This window comes from Macrobrachium rosenbergii, chromosome 16 (assembly GCF_040412425.1).
Source record: "Macrobrachium rosenbergii isolate ZJJX-2024 chromosome 16, ASM4041242v1, whole genome shotgun sequence".
NCBI classification, from domain to species: domain Eukaryota; kingdom Metazoa; phylum Arthropoda; class Malacostraca; order Decapoda; family Palaemonidae; genus Macrobrachium; species Macrobrachium rosenbergii.
Genome location: NC_089756.1, coordinates 18,823,290 through 18,842,596, shown reverse-complemented (window position 1 = coordinate 18,842,596; position 19,307 = coordinate 18,823,290). Strand labels below are relative to the sequence as shown.

The 19,307-nt window shown below is 38.2% G+C and overlaps 2 protein-coding genes across 5 annotated transcripts in view; one reads left to right on the top strand and one right to left on the bottom strand.

The window, feature by feature from the left end:
* LOC136847143 (uncharacterized) overlaps positions 1 to 19,307 on the top strand; it is a 44,942-nt gene that overhangs the window by 128 nt on the left and 25,507 nt on the right. The window contains exon 1 of one of the 4 annotated variants that reach the window (XM_067118517.1): positions 7,346 to 7,379. The exons of 1 other annotated variant lie outside the window; for it this stretch is intronic. The gene's annotated coding sequence lies outside the window, so the exon portion shown is untranslated. Of the gene's footprint in view, positions 1 to 7,345; positions 7,380 to 10,109; positions 10,659 to 19,307 lie in introns of those variants that run through there. 2 more of the 4 variants (XM_067118516.1, XM_067118518.1) reach the window with 2 other exon arrangements.
* Positions 1 to 19,307, bottom strand: part of LOC136847146 (divergent protein kinase domain 2A-like) — a 69,297-nt gene that overhangs the window by 28,608 nt on the left and 21,382 nt on the right. The gene's annotated exons all lie outside the window — the stretch shown is intronic.

Genomic DNA, 19,307 nt, shown 5'->3' with positions numbered 1-19,307 from the left:
ACTCTGTTTGTGATGGTTTAAACAAATTGAATGAACCATTTTGTCCCCGTATATAACCAGCCTGTAATCAGCACTAGGCCGTTTTTCCTAATTAGCGGTGGATACAGATAAAAAAAATTTTGGGTAATAAATATGGCCATGGTCATATTGTAGCAGATAAAATCAAGGATACACAAATTTATATTTATATATATATATATATATATATATATATATATATATATATATATATATATATATATATATACATACAAATCACTGTAAAAAAATCTCTCACTCGTGATAATGATTCCCTTTTTTAAAAATAAATCGTACAAGGAAAGTTACAAGACGAAAGGGGACATGTAATGCTAACGAAGCAGACACAACAAGCTGGCTAAGAACCGCCGGCGCCCCCCCTCTTCCAGTTAACGACTGGCGCCTCTAAGTATTGTTAACAAACGTCAATTTCCGTGTGTTGCGCATTGTGATTTCTAGACACGAATACCTGGAACATTTAGGCTACAGTTGCACGGATACTGAAGAATACAGACCATGGAAAAATTCTGTTTTTGTTTTTTTTAACACAAGGATCCCCACAGGTACTCCAGAGTATCTCAAGGATATCGTGAGGATACCTCAAGGTGCACCAAGGATACAGCGCGGTACTTCCTTGAAGACTGCAGTACTTGCACGAAGATTGGAGGTAGATTATAGTAAGTTCACAGGGGGGGAGTACCCGTAAAATTAATTTGAAATGATCTCGTATATATATGTGTATATATATACTGTATATATATATATATATATATATATATATATATATATATATATATATATATATATATATATATATACTCGTATATATATATACACCAGGTCATTTCAAATTAATTTTACCGGTACTCCGCCCCTGTGAACTTACTATGATCTACCTCCAATCTTCGTGCAAGTACTGCAATCTTCAACGAAGTTTTTATTCGGTTGAGTGAAAGTCTGAATATAATTAAAATGGTTGTTAGAGCAATTCAGCGCAACTCCGTTATTGGAAGTGAGATGCCATTCCTTCTCGAATAAATTTCAGTGACGCAACAATAGTGATAGTGGACCCGGCCCGGGCTCTGAAATTGCAGCCCCACCATTCCCGTGCTAAAAAGTACTAAATTGGTGAAAATTAAACTCACATTTTAAGCCTAACACCTCAATCCTTTGTTTTATTTCAAAAAGATAAAATAAAAACAATACAGCAGATTTACGACGGAACCCTACGAGCTTTGTTAGAAGCGAAGTAGCTGATAACAACATCAAAGTCCAACTGGTTAGTAATTTTATGCTCTATTGACAATATCGTGAGGTTTGGCAATCTGAGCTGACTCATAATTTATCTTAAATAGTTTTTGATTAATTTTAACTTCGAGAAGCTTCTTTCACAACCGGCAACACTTATTCCTACGGTTAAGAACAATCTAAGATTATAAAAATATTTGGAACATAGATATCAAAGGCTGACTTCTTGAATAAACTGCAAAAGCTCAAGGAGTCCTCCTTCAACAACTTTGGCCTGCTCTTGCGATGCGTTAATGAATAATTCTCGAGGCCGCCTTCGTTCTAAGGTTTCAAAATTTGTCGTCCAGATCTTGGAGTTGATGAAATCTGGAAGTGATTTCCGATATTATCAAAAGACGCAAACACTTCTCTCCTCAATTCCTGCTCGTACGTCAAATTGGGATTCTTCGATTCGTCAACAAATTGCTCCTACGCTTTCTCCTTCGACGTGGCTCAATTTCGATTGCAAGTCCAACAGCAGAGTCGATAAATCGCTGTTCAGTGTTCCGATCCGAAGAAATATTCTGCAGGAGTTATGGTACTGACTACAAAACACTACAAGACTACTATACAATATAAGAAGCACCTTATTTTGAAGACAATTATAAAATATAAGCACCTTATTTTGAAGACGCACAAGGGCCCGCCAGAGAGGGAATCATCCCTGTGGAGGGCTGTACATAAAACCAAAGTGAACAAAGTGAAAATGAATATGCTAGAAAATCTAGAATTATGCCACACCAGACCTGCTCAAAAGATGCCAGAGTGCCCCCAACCCCTTTAGTTACGCCACTGCGAATAATATCTTTGAAGGCATCCTTAGGGTAATTTTGAGGTATCACCGAGATATCCTTTAGTGCCTCTGGATAGCCTTGAGGTTCTTTGGGTGTTAAAATAACGTGGCGTATATTCAAGATGGAACCAATTCACAAGAAAAGGCATACAATTACCAAAGTTTTTTTTCGGTTGGATAACCATCACTATGACTAGCCCCGCGTACATTTTGACAGCGTACCAAGGTCGTCAACATCTTATTGAACAATAATCTACGAGTATTATAAATAGGCCAGTTAATAGAGGAAAAAAGGCTGAATAAGGAAAAAATCGGGGAAAGCTAGAATGAGCTTTATTTTTCTTCACAATAACAAACTTAATAACATATTAATTTTGCACCCCTCTGCCACCCCGGATTTGGCCGCCATCTTGAAAAAATGGCGGCGAAAAACAGTTTTTTGAAAATATCTCTCTTAGGACACATTTTAGTGAAAAATAGTACGAAATATAAAATATTCTACATAAAATTCTCTATAAAAACTCTCATATTGATTTTTCTGATATGTTGCAAGGTTTTTGAGTTACAGTTGAAAAAATGGTCGCACATGTTTCTCGATACTCCCCGTTTTCTAATACAGTTTGGTAAATCGTCTCACAAGGGTGGCCTTCCTCCTTTATTCTGGCTCAGCAGATGGTTCTTTAAACAGAGCAACATGATCTCGTAGTTCTTCATGTTTTTCCAACACACTTATAAACTTCAGTTTTCCTTGCCTGAAAAAGGCAGTAGTAGTATCAGCCCCACTAAATGCACGCAAGAAAAGAATGTCGTCCTTGATGACCGATCCAAATTTCATGCAGTAAGGCGTGTACAGTTTGCTCTCAGTATTTCTTCTACCTGGTTTTAAAAAGTATATATTTGCCTTTGCTCCACCCAAAGCTGTAAGGATAATTAAGAGGTCCACATTTTCTCCCATTATTGTTACTGATTCAGCTTTGGTACATTCTTCAACAGCAGTAGTAACAATCAGTGTAACAGCATCTTCAGGTGCCTGTTTTACAATAAAACCCTCATTGGTCAATTTAGTTTCGAGCATTGCGATAAGCCGGCTCTTATTTCTCTCACTGGAAAGAAATTTACTTTGACTTGATGTTGCTGGCATTGTTTCGTCAAATATGGTAGAATTAATCATTCGACGAGCACGCAAAGCAGATTTCGTACTTTTTTCTGCCAGGTTTTCTGGATATCTGTCAAAAGATGCCTCCCTACTTTCATGCCAGTGGTCATTTCTTATATGCAAAATCAGCTCAGTTGTATTTACAAGACACGTATGACTTAAAGGACTGCATTACCCCCAATGAATTTGAAGAATATGTTCAGGAGGGTTTTTTTCACAATAAGACGGTCAGACAAATTTTGGTCTGGCATCTGGTCTGATATGACCATTGAGCAGACACTGATGCGGTCGATGAAGAGTTGTGGTGGATTGACTCATGGTAGAGGAATGACGGACTCAATGCTAACCAAAGGGTTCTTGGAATGCCCATCAATCTGAGGGTCACGGAGAAGATTGAGGAATATTGTGATGTCACTTACAGTACAGGACAGCAGCATGTAGATGCCAGGAAGGCTCGCATTTTAAGAGACAACGAAGACCTTCAGCACTTTGTAGAGTGGTTCTCATCCCACCTACCATTTCCAGATTTTGTTAGCATTATGTCGATCAGCACAGGAGTAATAGGAGATGATGAAACAAATCCTCATAATGCATATGATGTTGGAGTTTGCTCAATGTCAAATATAGTTGGCAGCAATTTTGCAAAAGTCAAATTAAAAGAAAGAAAAGGGTCAAACCATTGGGAGCTAACATGACAGGAGTAAAAGTACGGGATGTTGCATATCCAGTTGAACCTGAGATGTTATTTAGAAGAATTTCATTCACCAAGAACTCACATGAACTATTCAAGCTTAACTCTGAGTATGAACTAGCCCCATATCCCACGTCACTTTTTGATGACGCAGCAACGCGTAAAACCAAAAAATCCATGATGTTTGAAGCATTTGAACCTCTTAGTGACACAGCAATTGTTGGAGATACAGTTTATGTTATTGATGGAGGATTTCTGATTCATCGTGTTGTTTGGCAAAAAGGAGAGACATTCTCATCATTTCCCGACAGATACACTGAGTATGTAAAAAGGCACTACAAGACAAATGCCATTGATGTATTTGATGGATATCCAGAAAACCTGACAGAAGAAAAAAGTACGAAATGTGCTGAGCGTGCTCGTCGAATGATTAATTCTACCATATTTGACGAAACAATGCCAGCAACATCAAGTCAGAGTAAATTTCTTTCCAGTGAGAGAAATAAGAGCCGGCTTATCGCAATGCTCGAAACTAAATTGACCAATGAGGGTTTTATTGTAAAACAGGCTATTGAAGAATGTACCAAAGCTGAATCAGTAACAATAGTGGGAGAAGATGTGGACCTCTTAATTATCCTTACAGCTTTGGGTGGAGCAAAGGCAAATATATACTTTTTAAAACCAGGTAGAAGAAATACTGAGAGCAAACTGTACACGCCTTACTGCATGAAATTTGGATCAGTCATCAAGGACAACATTCTTTTCTTGCGTGCATTTAGTGGGGCTGATACTACTACTGCCTTTTTCAGGCAAGGGAAACTGAAGTTTATAAGTGTGTTGGAAAAACATGAAGAACTACGAGATCATGTTGCTCTGTTTAAAGAACCATCTGCTGAGCCAGAATAAAGGAGGAAGGCCACCCTTGTGAGACGATTTTCCTAACTGTATTAGAAAACGGGGAGTATCGAGAAACATACGCGACCATTTTTTCAACTGTAACTCAAAAACCCTGCAACATATCAGAAAAATGAATAGAACAGTTTTTATAGAGAATTTTATGTAGAATATTTTATATTTCTTATTATTTTTCACTAAATGTGTCCTAAAAGAGATATTTAAAAAAAACTGTTTTTCGCCGCCATTTTTTCAAGATGGCGGCCAAATCCGGGGTGGCAGAGGGGTGCAAAATTAACATGTTATTAAGTACGTTATTGTTCAGAAAATAAAACTTATCGCAGCTTTCCCCGATTTTTTTCCTTATTCAACTCCCTATTGCCTGGCCTAATAAGCGTATTTTTAAATATTAAAAGCGCCTGATCTTAATGTTCGTATCACAAATGAGTGCCATGTATTAGGCAATTTTATTTGACTTCTTTAGCAGAAAATTCGTACCTTGAATTTTTTCAACGTACCGTGAATAAATGGAATTAGAAATTAAAATTTTGGCCAAATGCCAGGCGCTACAACCTATGAGGTCATTCAGCGCTGAAAATAATGTTGAAACAATTGTTAGGAGAGGGTGAAAAGTAAGATGGAAGAAAGGGAATATGAACGGAGGTACAGTAAAAGGAATGGAAGGGGTTGCAGCTAGGAGACGAAGGGACGCTGCAAAGAACCTTAAGTAACACCTACAGTGCACCGCGCGAGGTAAACTAACGGCGCTAACCCCCTACGGGCGTAACATGAATGAGTTCATAAAAATTACCACAAATACTGAACTGCATAAGCTGTAGTGTTCTACTGTTTTTAGAGCATAACCAAAGAAATCCTTTGAAAGGCCCTTCACCCAGCGGTTTGGAGAAAAGGGACCGGAAAACACACTAGGAGATTATCTCTCCTGACTATCTAAGCAACATTTTTTTTATGCCGAAGCTTCATCCCTTGGGCTTTCGTTATGAAGTTTGCCAGGATAGATCTAAATTCTTCCTCCAGTGCTATGCATGCTTGTCTGCCTGACGTATATAAGCTGGGAAAATGTCAGAAAATACTAGATTATAGCCCTGTGCTGCTTATCTCTCTTCAGTTTACCTTACAAAATCCCTGAAAACCAGACTGGAGCAGTATGTCAACATTTGTATCTTTTCGCTCTTGGGCCACATTTCTTCTTTTCTAGAACGTTGTCAGACACTGAATGATGCATATTATTATCTCTTGAGCAATAGGTCAACATTCGTTTACAGGTCTAAGAGTACAATTTTTCAAGTCATATGCTTACTTGCGCCACGTTTTCCTATGCGCCAAGTACATTGCGTAGTATTCGACCGGATGGACATCGTGGCAGAATAGACGCAATTATGGTAACTGAAACAGCTGCCACCATGTCTTTGTTATTCATTCATATTCGTTCTCTTTCAACCTTTTTCCAATCCATTATGCTCCTCAGTTTAAAGCGTGTCAGGCACCTCAATCTGCGTCTTCGAACATCGGCTTCCTCTAAAACGTTCTCGACCCCTACCACCAAGTTTTGACGTATCAATAGGAAATGAAATATGAACACATTTCTAAAACAATAAAACTAGTTTCAAGTTATCTGATAAGGCAGTATAAATGTTTGCCGATTCCTTAATACTCTTTTGCGAAATACTTTAGCGTTCTTCGTTCCTTTGGGCTAAAATCATCATTTCTAAAAGAGCTGATAAACAACGGTCAATTATAGGCCATCTTTCTTCAGTCATCACAGAGGGCTGGATACAAAAAACGAGGTACACTAAAAGCTAACCTCATATCAAGAACAACCGTTACACCTACAGTCAGCTGTAAACAAGAAATTACAGGTATTAGTTTTGGGTTTTGGAACCTCTGAGGCATGTTACAAGCTCCGCTAATAAGGTTTATAGCGCTGAGGTGAGATGGCTTTATGAGCCTGATTAGCTCACAGAGCAGTGACCGCGGTGTAAATGCTTCGAACTTATTAGCTGAGATACCTTTACAGCCGTAACATACATGTGGCACAATATTGAAATGAAGAGTATCATGGATATTGCCTCGCGAAACTTCAGAATGTTAATTAAGCAAAGCGAAAATTACGTAGACCATACTGTATTCCAATGGCATGAGTCACTCGATATATTAAAAAAGAGTATCCACTATTTATAATCAAATTCCACTTAAATAAACTACACCATTTTTGGGGTGGTAGTCTCGATTGCGTTCATCTAGCCGATGGTTCTAAAGTCAGCGCAATGAACCGTTCATTTCCCTTATCAAACTGAATGACCATGGAGCATGTTTTAACCGGACTCCTATCAGCGCTTACAGATAACCGTTATTTAGCAAACAACGGGGCACCGGCTTCAGTGTGCTGATTAATCCTGCTTACATCCGATCACACTATTGTAACACCGGATAACTCACAATCAATCAGTCAACCCGTCTGGGAGAGTCCGTATCTCTCGTTCAGTGTGGCTCTGCTGGACAGTGATTCCGAACCAGTGGTAAATTGAATCTCCGGGGATAAAATTTAATGTGGCAGGGAATAAATATTTCACGAATAAAATTTATGAATGACCTCTGTTATATACTATGACACGTCAGCTTGTTTTGGAAGCATTATGAAATTTAGGCTGTCAAGACAACCGCTAGGGCACTTTCGGCCATTCGGTGCTTAAGCCAGTGAAAAAAAAGGGAGTTGGAGTGGATGACAACAAGAAAAAGATATTAAGAAAGTAAAGATGAAGTACAAAGATCTTAAGGTGGAACTGGGAGAAAACTCCACAGTTGCACTAGGAAGTAGCATTTAAGAGCTGTTGGACTGCAAGACTAAAGAAAGTAAACGGGGATGGATGTCAGGTAAAAGGCTAAAAATTGGGTGCAGCTATAGGGGCCAGAGGGACGCGGCAAACACCCTCTAGTAATGCCTACAGCGCACAATGTGAGGTGCACTGATGGCACTATTCCCTAACGGCCGGCATGGTCCCAGTGGACCACATTTTTAGAAATCTGGTTTCTCTGCCTTATTTTCAATGATGACAAAGGGAAGGCACCATCTGAAAGTTGAGGACTACATGGAGGTAACACTGTCATCAACTGATCTTCAAATGAATTTGTTAATTCATTGTATCAAGGAAGTTCACCCTGGCAATGTCTCTGGTATTTTTATTTGTTTTTATGATTCATTTTCCCCCTCCTCTGTTTTTTATGGCGGCCGTCTGTTTCTTCGAACGGGAGTAATTTGACAAATGACGACATACATCGAGCCGAGGGAGTGGAAGACTGAAGAACAGCTGCGGATCGCAACCGTAGGCCTATAAATGTGACCCTTAGTGTCTCGGCTTAGCAAATAACTCATAATACTGTTCGGTATATGTTAAAAAAGGATAAACTGGCAACAAGTCACCTTCCAAGAGCTTCTTCATATCTTGAATTAGTTTACTTTACCTGCAAACTAACTGTAGAACTAAAACTCTACGTGGAACACATATGGGAATGATAATGAAATGGTAAAAATACAATGAACAAATAATGAATATTGGATAAAAATGTAAACAACAGGAATATTATTGTAAGTTTACATGACCTTTTTTAATAAGCACTGAAAACGCACGTACAACGGGAATATACCTGAATGTCTATTGTTTTTATTCGCACATTTACACGTAATACGTACAGGTATCTTTGCAAAGAGGAACGTTTATGTGTACGTAAATGTGCGATCGAATTTGGTTGAAAATACTGCTTTGGGGTTGTAAAATGTCACAACAGTCAGTCTACCTTTCCCGGATATAGCACAAGCAACGCATTTATTTGTTTCCACATGTATATTCAGCAGCAGCGGACAATGGGAATGGCAACATTACGCCCTTATTTACTAAGGCCTCCTGGAAACAGTTAAAGGAAAAAAGGAAAAGGGGGAGTGGAGGGTGGAGTGCCCCCCCCCCCCAACCCTACTCCCACCCCGCAGGCAGTCACACCCGTCTCTTAGAGGATGAAAGATCCTAATTTGCAATTAACTTCCATCTTTGAACAACCAGCTGTTCTCAGCTTCACATAATTTATATGTCTTAGAGAAATAGTTCATTTTTTTCTCGTGTGACTTGAAGTTCAAAATTGAAATACGGAAATTACGTTATATTTTTCCAATGACTAACCTGAAATTAAAAACAGTGCGTAAAGCATTACGTTAAGATTTTCCGTGCTGACCTGAATTTTAAGTTTATAAGTGACACTTTTCCCAGTCTGACCTAAAATCTAATATTATACATGTCAAGGAACTGAGTCACATTTTCCTTGCTGCGACTTTTCTGTAAAGTTTGTGTACCCGTGGTAGTCTTTCATTTTATTTGGGGAAATGAGACAAAGTCTCCAATTCGCTACGCCGAAAGTTGCTAAAGTTCTTCGATAAACGCGACCCGAAAGGTCGTCTGACTGACCGAGTAGAGCTTTAAATTAGGGCAGATTATATGAAAAACAATCACCGCATCTATTACTTATCATCAGCGCGTCTGGTGGTACTTTCAATCAAATGTTTTCTTCTCATGCTGATATTACGAAATTGCTAAACAACGGAGAGAAACAACGAACAATAAACGTGTGTCTGATAGCCTCACTAACAATTCCCAGCAGAGATAAGAGACCAAGGGCATGTGACTGAAGCATCTGAGAGAGAGAGAGAGAGAGAGAGAGAGAGAGAGAGAGAGAGAGAGAGAGAGAGAGAGATTAGGACAAACGGCGCTTGTCAAAAATCTATTGACTTATTTAATACATTAACGTAAAGATGCAACTGTCAAGATATTGACGCCAAATTGCTTACCGTCAAGGCTTCTTGCGAGCGAGAGGACAAGAGTGCGCAGTATGCTTAAAGGGTTTGACGTGCTGCTTGCTAAGGCTTCTGTGTACTACATGAAGCGGAAGTTGAGGCTCTGGAACATTTACACACAGAGGGTTTCATCCATAGTTCAGCAGAGAAGAGGATAATTTGACAAACGTGTGCGTGCAAGTTGGTACAGAGTCTTTTCCTCCGTGGAGCAATCAGCGCAAACTTCATTCTTATGCCCTATGTGGGTTTGACACCCAGTGGGAGGAAAGATATCTTCATTCATTTCCTAACATATTTCAAGGTTTTCAATGGAAAACGTACCAAAAAAGAAAAAAGTTTCAGATTACCAAGAAGTTAAGGCAGTTGTGACCGACACAATACATGAATGGGGCCGATAGACTTACTGTGTGTCACAGTGTGTGTGTCTGAGTGCGTGAATAACAGAGAGAGAGAGAGAGAGAGAGAGAGAGAGAGAGAGAGAGAGAGAGAGAGAGAGAGAGAGAGAGAATGAAATGCTGACCTTAGATATCTTACCAGGAAACGGATGATTCGGTGCTAGGCGCGTTAGTGCTCTGACTTCAGACTCGGCATCGCAAGTGCCAGTCGTGGATTCTACCACACAGGGCTAGGAGGGGTAGGAGGCGGCCGAGGGCACCGCACTGCTGCACCCGAGGCCAGAAGGCTGACCTTCACTAGATCTCGGACACGCTGAAGCGCCGGGAATGGAAGTATTTCGTCTCATTATAGAAGCCAGGAGGATGACACTTTCCGACGTTTGGAATCAAGGGCGCAAATCTCATCCTGTGCTGTAAATGGGTTTGTGAGAAAGGTGAAATTCGCAAAGTGGATCAAAGAGTGGAAGTTCCTTCGCCTGCCAAGATTTCGGTGATCTCTGCTCCTCTTTGCCGTTCAAGAATCGAAGATGATGATGAGGAGAGCAGTAGAAAGAACCGCGAAGGTAAGAGAGAGAGAGAGAGAGAGAGAGAGAGAGAGAGAGAGAGAGACACTCACCAATCCCCTGACCCTGTGTTTTTTCCCCCTCACCAAAGCCCCACATCACTCTGAGGATGACAAACCAAGCTGGTGACAGGCCATTGAAATCTAATGAATTTTAAGCAAGGTCCTTACTCAGCAATGCCCTGTCAACCCTCCATCCACCAAAACCTTCCCGAACCAATGTATTACGAGCAAGAAACTTTCATATTCCAAATCCTTAAGATGCTGAATTAATTTAGTAGCACATTTACAACTATCACGACGATTACTGATGCTGCTTTCATGCTGGTGTAGCAGCCATACAAATCTGTGATGATACAAGCACAGAATGAAGTGCGTGTGCATGTATGAGTATACATACATACATACATACATGTATTAACGATGATGAAGGCCTATATACAGATATCAAGGGCAGATGGAGAGGCTCACGAACACTTAATTTTTTTAAATTACAAAGAACGTCACTACATACAATCCGATTAAAACATACATTTTTCAAAAAATACTCTAAAACAAACCTACCCAGTACGCGGCTGATAAGTGACTAGCAGGTCTGTTTTGGAGTATTTACAAAAAAAAAGTATCTTGTATAGTGACGGTCTTTTTATAATTAAAAGTTGTGTCACTGCAACCTTGAAGATCCAATGGATTATTGCGAAAGGCTTTCGGCCACAATAATCTATGTTAAAAATTCGTGAGCTTTCCATCAGACCTTGATGTCCACATACATGTATCAACACAACTGGGTGATTATACACGATAAGAACGTGATCATGCACGCATTGATTGCGTATATCATTCTGTACGCCTGTAATTACAGATGTGTGTGTTGATAAATGCATTCTTGTGCGCTCAAATACACACCCACATGCGGTACATGTGTGTGTGTGTGTGTGTATTTGAGCGTATTACAAACATTTATAAATATATGCACACTGTAATCATCGATTCATCGAATGGAGTACATTTGTGATTTTACATATTTAATAACATACGCATCTTTGATTATAACTGCACAGAATGAGGTACATCTGTATGAGGGTAAACAAACGTAGATTTTATTCACATATATATGTGATTGCAATACACAGCATTCGGTACGTGTGTGCATTCATACAATTTTTCAGAGATACACATATCTGTGATTATACATGCACAGAATGAAGTATGCATTTATTCACACAAACACATACGTGATCATACAAGTAGAGAATTATATATGCATGTCTATGAATATATGCACATAATCTAATAAAACAAACACATCTGTGGTGGTTTACGCACAGAATGAGCCACGTGTGTGTATATATGTCAGTGTACATACATGCACACACACACACACACACACATGAATCTCTTACACGTGGTTTTATCTATATCGGAAGTACAAAAAGATTATGAAAGAACAAGAACCATTCCCTTCGGCCCACATTCTCTTCTTCTTACAAAGATTTCCGATACAACAACAGCAACAGCAACAGCAACAAATAACAATAACAGCAAAGAGAAACATAAAAAGAAAGACTTCAGACCAAAGCACCACATGTAGTATGTACTTGAAAGCTTTCTATTACAAATAATATACGTATAATGTACATTTTCTGTTCCTTTTTCCGCAATGGGCTCCTTTGGCAACTGAGTTCTTGGACTTATGGCATTCAGCTTTCCCTTACCGAGGTTGCAAGTTTCTGTGAAGGCAATATTTAGTATCCCATACGGGATAAGAGAGTGGGGGTTTCGTATAGGGCCAATGACGTTAACTGTTAAAAAATTCAAACCTACGACAAACAGGACGAGTCTGCTGTAAGCGGAAAGGAGTTACGAGAGAGTGGATTTCACGGACTCGATGAAAGCAACCTAAGAAGCTTTTCAAGTGCATGGTCCTAATAATAATAATAATAATAATAATGAATTACTATTCAGAAGATGAACCCTATTTATATGGAACCAGCACACAGGGGCATTTGACTTGATTTTCAAGCTTCCAAAGAATATGGTGCTCATAATAATAATAATAATAATAATAATAATAATAATAATAATAATAATAATAATAATAATGCACACTGCCGATTTTAGCCATTCCCGGACGGGGACGTTAAATTAATTATTCGTCGTCCATTACCGTCTCAAGGCTTCGGACCTTTCTTCTCTCTTCTTTTCCCTCAGATTCTCTTCTTTTTAAGTTTTGATCCCGTCTTTCGTATTTCCTTGATTCAGCCTAATTTCTTCGTGGGCGTGGAGAGCCGTAGGGGTTGCCTGCTCCCAGCGGCCTCCATACCAAGGGAAACTGACAAATGCTGGTTAACTTTTTCGTATGAAGGTTTAGTCAGAAACTCTCTATCAATGAATAAAAGCAGAAGAACTGTACGAAGGACGCGAAGTACGAATAAATCATATGTAATCTCTCTCTCTCTCTCTCTCTCTCTCTCTCTCTCTCTCTCTCTCTCTCTCTCTCTCTCTCTCTCTCTCTCTCGTTATAAACAAGTACTCGCAGCACTGTACATGCACCCGTAATTACGTATGGGTACATGAGGGTTTTTCCGAGTTGCCATCACATCTGTCAGCGCAGTTGCAGACAACTTCCGAGTGGTCTGTACGAACAGCGAAGATTTCACAAGCGTCAAACCAACTCTGCAAGGTATTATTATTCGATGCACCGTGAAAATATACTGATGCACTGGTTAATTAACATTACAAACTGACGTCGCAACTATCGCCATCACTGATGGCCAAATCATATTGTCTGCTGAAAACAAAAAAAACTTTATGTAATTTTTCACCGAATAACGTTCACAAAATTCATCCATACCAAATGAAATACTTTCGAAGCTTAGAAGGATACAATTATAATATAAAAGATATCAAATTAAAAGGTAAAAAAGGAATGAAAAGTGAACATTTAAAATTATCTTGCATTGTCAGAAATGGGAACCCGAATAATTTAACAATATTTTCATTAATTAATATGAAGTTTGAGGATACGGTCATTCCTTATAGCTTAAGCCTAATGTATTTATCGAAAGGAAGTGGGGAAAACAGTTTTAGAGGTGTGGTTCCGGGGGAGTGGTTACAGTAATTAGAAAAAATCAAATTTAAGGATTTCGAAGAGTAGTTGCCTTTTAGTTACTCATATTGACTTATCAATATGAGTAACTGGCGTCACATCGCTAGTTTATTTCGGTGTTCGTCGAAAGTAACGCGGGCGGTAACCACCACGTGACTTCACTCACCATCGGAAAGCTTGGCATAAGCCACATATCCACTTCCATATATGTATTTCAATTTTATTATTGCTAAGATTTTTCTTTTGATTTGTTAACCCCGCTAGTCTGCCAACTCTCATATTAGATACATCACTTACTGGAAACCATTAATCCTGAAAACCTTTGGAATTCTTCCCTAGCTCCAGTGTTCCCCCGGTCCTCTTTCCACATCCTTCTTTCTCTCGTCTCCTTTATGCCTAGCTAGATAAGAACGCCAGGCTGCCTTTCACATCGACCTGTGCATAAAGAGTTACTTCAACCTGAGGGAATTCTTTAACATAATGCCACTTACCTGGCGTCACAAATGCCAGGGTGATGAGAGGTCTTGGATTGCCTAGAGGTTATAGAGGGTCTGAAGTGAGTGGCTGACTGCGAATTATTTGGCGTCAAAATGGCAAAGGTCCCGACAGGTGCCAGAAGGACTCAGCACTGCAAAACTTGCTTATTTCAGAGTTTTCAAGACAGTATTTGGTCTGCAGTTTTTGTCTTGTTTGGTTATTACAGGCAGTCCCCGGGTTACGACGGGGTTCCGTTCCTACACCGCGTCGTCAGCCGAAAATCGTCGTAAGTCGAAAAATCGTCGAAAATCGTCAAAAATCCTAAGAAAACCTTACTTTTAATTCTTTGGGTGTATTGAAAATGATGTAAACTGCATTTTTATTGAGTTTTTCATCAGAAACACCTTCAAATTTTGATTATTCTACCGTTTTGTATCCATATTTCTTCTGTCGGATCGGTGTTGTAAGCGTCATAAACCCGGAACATGCGTCGTAAACCCGGGAAATAATTTCTGATGAATAGATTTGAAAAGCGTCATAACCTCGGAAAGTCAAGCCGGACCCTTCATAACTTGGGGACTGCCTGCAATACCAAAGACATAGTGAAACTGATAGATTTTTCCCTTCCTTTTTGTACATCTTCGAAATTTTCTAAATGGATGCACACACAAAACATATATAGATATATATATATAGACAGATATAGATATATATATATATATATATATATATATATATATATATATATATATATAAATAGATAAATATGTAGATATATATATATATATAGATACACACACACACACACACACACACACACACACACACACACACATATATATATATATATATATATATATATATATATATATATATATATATATATATATATGATTATAATCACTTTCTGTACATGATTCATTTATCGCACATTACCACAGTCATTGACAAAGGACTGTTACGGAATATTAGAAGTCACAAATATATATACTACAGGAACAGCACTGACGAACATACACAAGCTTTAGAGACTACATATCCACCCACAGGCCGGTGTCAAGGTAGGAGTGGCCTTCAAAGCTCATTTGGTTAAAAATCACAATATACTCTCAGGGAACAATACTGATAAACAACCGACCATAGGCGACATCAGATCCGCACTGCTGCTCCCATACAGTGTTTACAAATATGATAATCTTATTTTCATACATCTCTACTGCCTACCTTAAAATTTAAACAATTTACAAATTTCTTTTGATATTGAAGGATCAAGTTTATACATCCCCGACTGATATTCATATTATGGCTGTAACTTCCTTTTATACAGCTAAATTCAATGATATTCCTTTCCAGTGCATTATTAGAATATACAATCCTTTTTCCCCCTTCCCAGTTGATAGCATGATTGTTCTCACTAATATGTACAAAAATACCACTGTTCCCCTGTGCATATCTCATACATCTTTTATGTCTGTTCTATTCTCTTTTCCAGTGCTTTACCCGTTTGGCCAATATAAAAGTTGTCACAAGACTTACATGGAAATTTATATACACACCCTTTAGTACCGTCGGGGGAGTTCTTGATAAGTACGTTTCATTGTTTTATTTTTCTGAAATGAGACATTAACACCAAAATTCTTAAGAAGATGGGGGATATCTTTCATATTATTATTATAAGGCAGTACAAGCAAATTTTTTTTGTGTTGTAAGGTTCTTTTTGGTTTTGATACAGTCTTTTTTGCCGCTTCTAATGCACTGTTTAATACACTCAGGATATTTCAATTTCTTGCCCGCATTCCTAATCTTATCTATTTCCTCATCAATATATTCAGGGCTGCATACACGTAATGCTCTTATAAACATAGATAGAAAAACTCATTTTTTAACCTTATTGCTTTGTCCGGAATAGAAATGCACATAGGAAGAAATATTAGTGGGGTTTCTATACACACTATATTTAAACCCATTACTATTTCTTCGTATGAGGACATCTAAAAAGGGTAAGCACCCATCATTATCCATTTCCATAGTGAATTTAATTGATGGTAATAATTGATTTAACTTGGCAAAAAAGTTATTTACATCTTCGTTCCTTGGCCATACACAGATTATGTCGTCAACATACCTAAACCATGTTACATTGCGTGGAATTATGTTGTTTAATATTTTCTTTTCAAAAAATTCCATATATAAATTACTTAACACTGGGGATAGAGGGGTTTCTCATTGGCATACGAAAATTTTGTGAGTAAAATTTACCATTAAATTCAAACTTACATTCCTTTAAACATAATTTTATCAGTTCAATTAAAGTGGTTTAGAAAATGGGATGTCCAGCCGTGTGTTCTCTAATAATTCCCATAAAAACTCCATCAGATCATCAATTGGCACCTTTGTGAATAGTGATACTACATCAAAGTTCACAAGCCTGGATTCACTATTAATCTGTACACTAGTTTATTTATCAGGTCCACATTATTCTTGATATTGGCATTTGAGATAGTACCCACCAATGGGTTGAGGATATCCACTAGGTACTTCGCTAGATTGTAAGATGCGGAACCAACTGAACTGATAATTGGCCTGGCAGGAAAGTTTGTTTTGTGGGTTTTTATTGTACCATACATATACGGTAGAGATGGAAAGGTCACACACAACTTCTTTATAAGGCTTTCGTTTCCTTTTAACAGGTTTTTCACTTTCCTATTGAAACCACTGTTCACATTGTCTAACGGGTTGATTCTTTATATGTACTATCATCACCCAAAAGGCTATCCATTTTTTCTATATATTCACTTTTAATTAAAATTACAAGAGCGCCTGATTTATCTGCTCTTGTCATGTGTATATTTCTCTTCTTTTTCAGTTCATTGGTAGCAACCATAACTATTTTGGGGACGTTTGTGGTGTCTGATTTTTTCATACCTCCATAAACCACTCCCTTAACTATGTACATTTCTGCACTCGTTAAATCACTATATTTTTCCACAGTTCACATTCCTTTAGTAATTTCCACACTGTTCCTTCTGCCAGTAGATAAAGCAAAATTTTAACCGTAGCCTAAGGCACTAGTTACATTTCTGTCCAGATGCCAGCGTTCGACTCTCGAGCGGCCAATGAAGAATTAGAGGAATTTATTTCTGGTGATAGAAATTCATTTCTCGTCATAATGTGGTTCGGATTCCATAATAAGCTGCAGGTCCCGTTGCTAGGTAACCAGTTGGTTCTTAGCAACGTAAAGTAAATCTAATCCTTCGGGCCAGCCCTAGGAGAGCTGTTAACCAGCTCAGTGGTCTGGTTAAACTAAGATATACTTTTACTTGACGACACATTCATGATTGGCGTTGTTGGTCCAAGGGCTTCTTTCAATCAGCAGTTTCATTTTATTGTCGTGTTTACGTTTAAGTTTCCGATACACTTGAATCCTCATCTTCACATAGCAATATTCACGCAGGGAATCTCTCTAATCTGGTGTTATTTAGGCTTCAAAATGTCATCTTTTTCTCGTGAGATCTTCAAAGTTCCTTTTGGTTTCCAATATCTTGATGCTGATATGTTTTTCCAATATACCTCGTTGTATTTCACCGAACGGTTGGTCTTCTAATTTCAGCAAGGAATTACTGTAGTTATCATCGATCTTGGTATCACTTGTTCATCCTGACATTCACGTAGAAACCGCAGGTATTCCTCACAAAATTTGGTATGGCAATGAGAAACCCTCTATCCCCAGTGTTAAGTAACTTATATACGGAATTTTTTAAAAAGAAAATATTCAACAACACAATTCCACGTAATGTAACGTGGTTTAGGTATGCTGACGACATAATTTGTGTATGGACAAGGAACGAAGATATAATTAACATTTTTGCCAAGTTATATCAATTAGTACCATCAATTAAATTCACTATGGAAATGGAAAATGATGGGTGCTTACCCTTTTTGGATGTCCTCTTACGAAGAAATAGTAATGGATTTAAATATGGTGTGTATAGAAAACCCACTAATATTTCTTCCTATGTGCATTTCTATTCCGGACAAAGCAATAAGGTTAAAAAATCAGTTTTTTCATCTATGTTTTTAAGAGCATTACGTGTAAGTAGCCCTGAATATATTGATGAGGAAATAGATAAGATTAGGAACGCAGGCAAGAAATTGAAATATCCTGACAGTGTATTAAACAGTGCATTAGAAGCGGCAAAAAAGACTATGTATCAAAACCAAAAAGAACCTTACAACACAAAAAATTTGCTTGTACTGCCTTATAATAATAATATGGAAGATATCCCCCATCTTCTTAAGAATTTTGGTGTTAATGTCGCATTTAAGAATAATAAAACAATGAACATGTACTTATCAAGAACTTTCCCGACAATACTAAAGGGTGTGTATATGTAAGTCTTGTGACAACTTTTATATTGGCCAAACGGATAAAGCACAGGAAAAGAGAATAGAACAGCATAAGAAATGTGTGAGATATGCACAGGGGAACAGTGGTATTTTTGTACATGTTAGTGAGAACAATCATGCTATCAACTGGGAAGGGGCAAAAAGGATTGTATATTCTAATAATGCACTGGAAAGAAATATCATTGAATCTAGCCTTATAAAAGAAAGTTACATGTATAAACTTGATCCCTTAATATTAAAAGAAAAATTTGTAATTTGTTTAAATTTTAAGGTGGGCAGTAGAGATGTATGAAAATAAGATTATCATATTTGTACACACAGTACGGGGGCAGCAGTGCTAATGAGTTTTCCAAACTCTGCCTCCCTGACATGTGTGGATCTGATGTCGCCTATGGCCGGTTGTTTATCAGTATTGTCCCCTGAGAGTATATTGTGATTTTTAGCCAAATGAGTTTTGAAGGCCACTCCTATACCTTGACACCGGCCTGTGGGTGGATATGTGGTCTCTAACGGTTGTGTATGTTCGTCAGTACTGTTCCTGTAGTACATATATTTGTGAGTTCTAATACTCTGTATCAGTCCTTCCTCAATGGCTTGGAAATAAAGTCGAAACCGGTCAGGACCTACACCCCGTCTCTTATTTTTCACCTGTAGCAC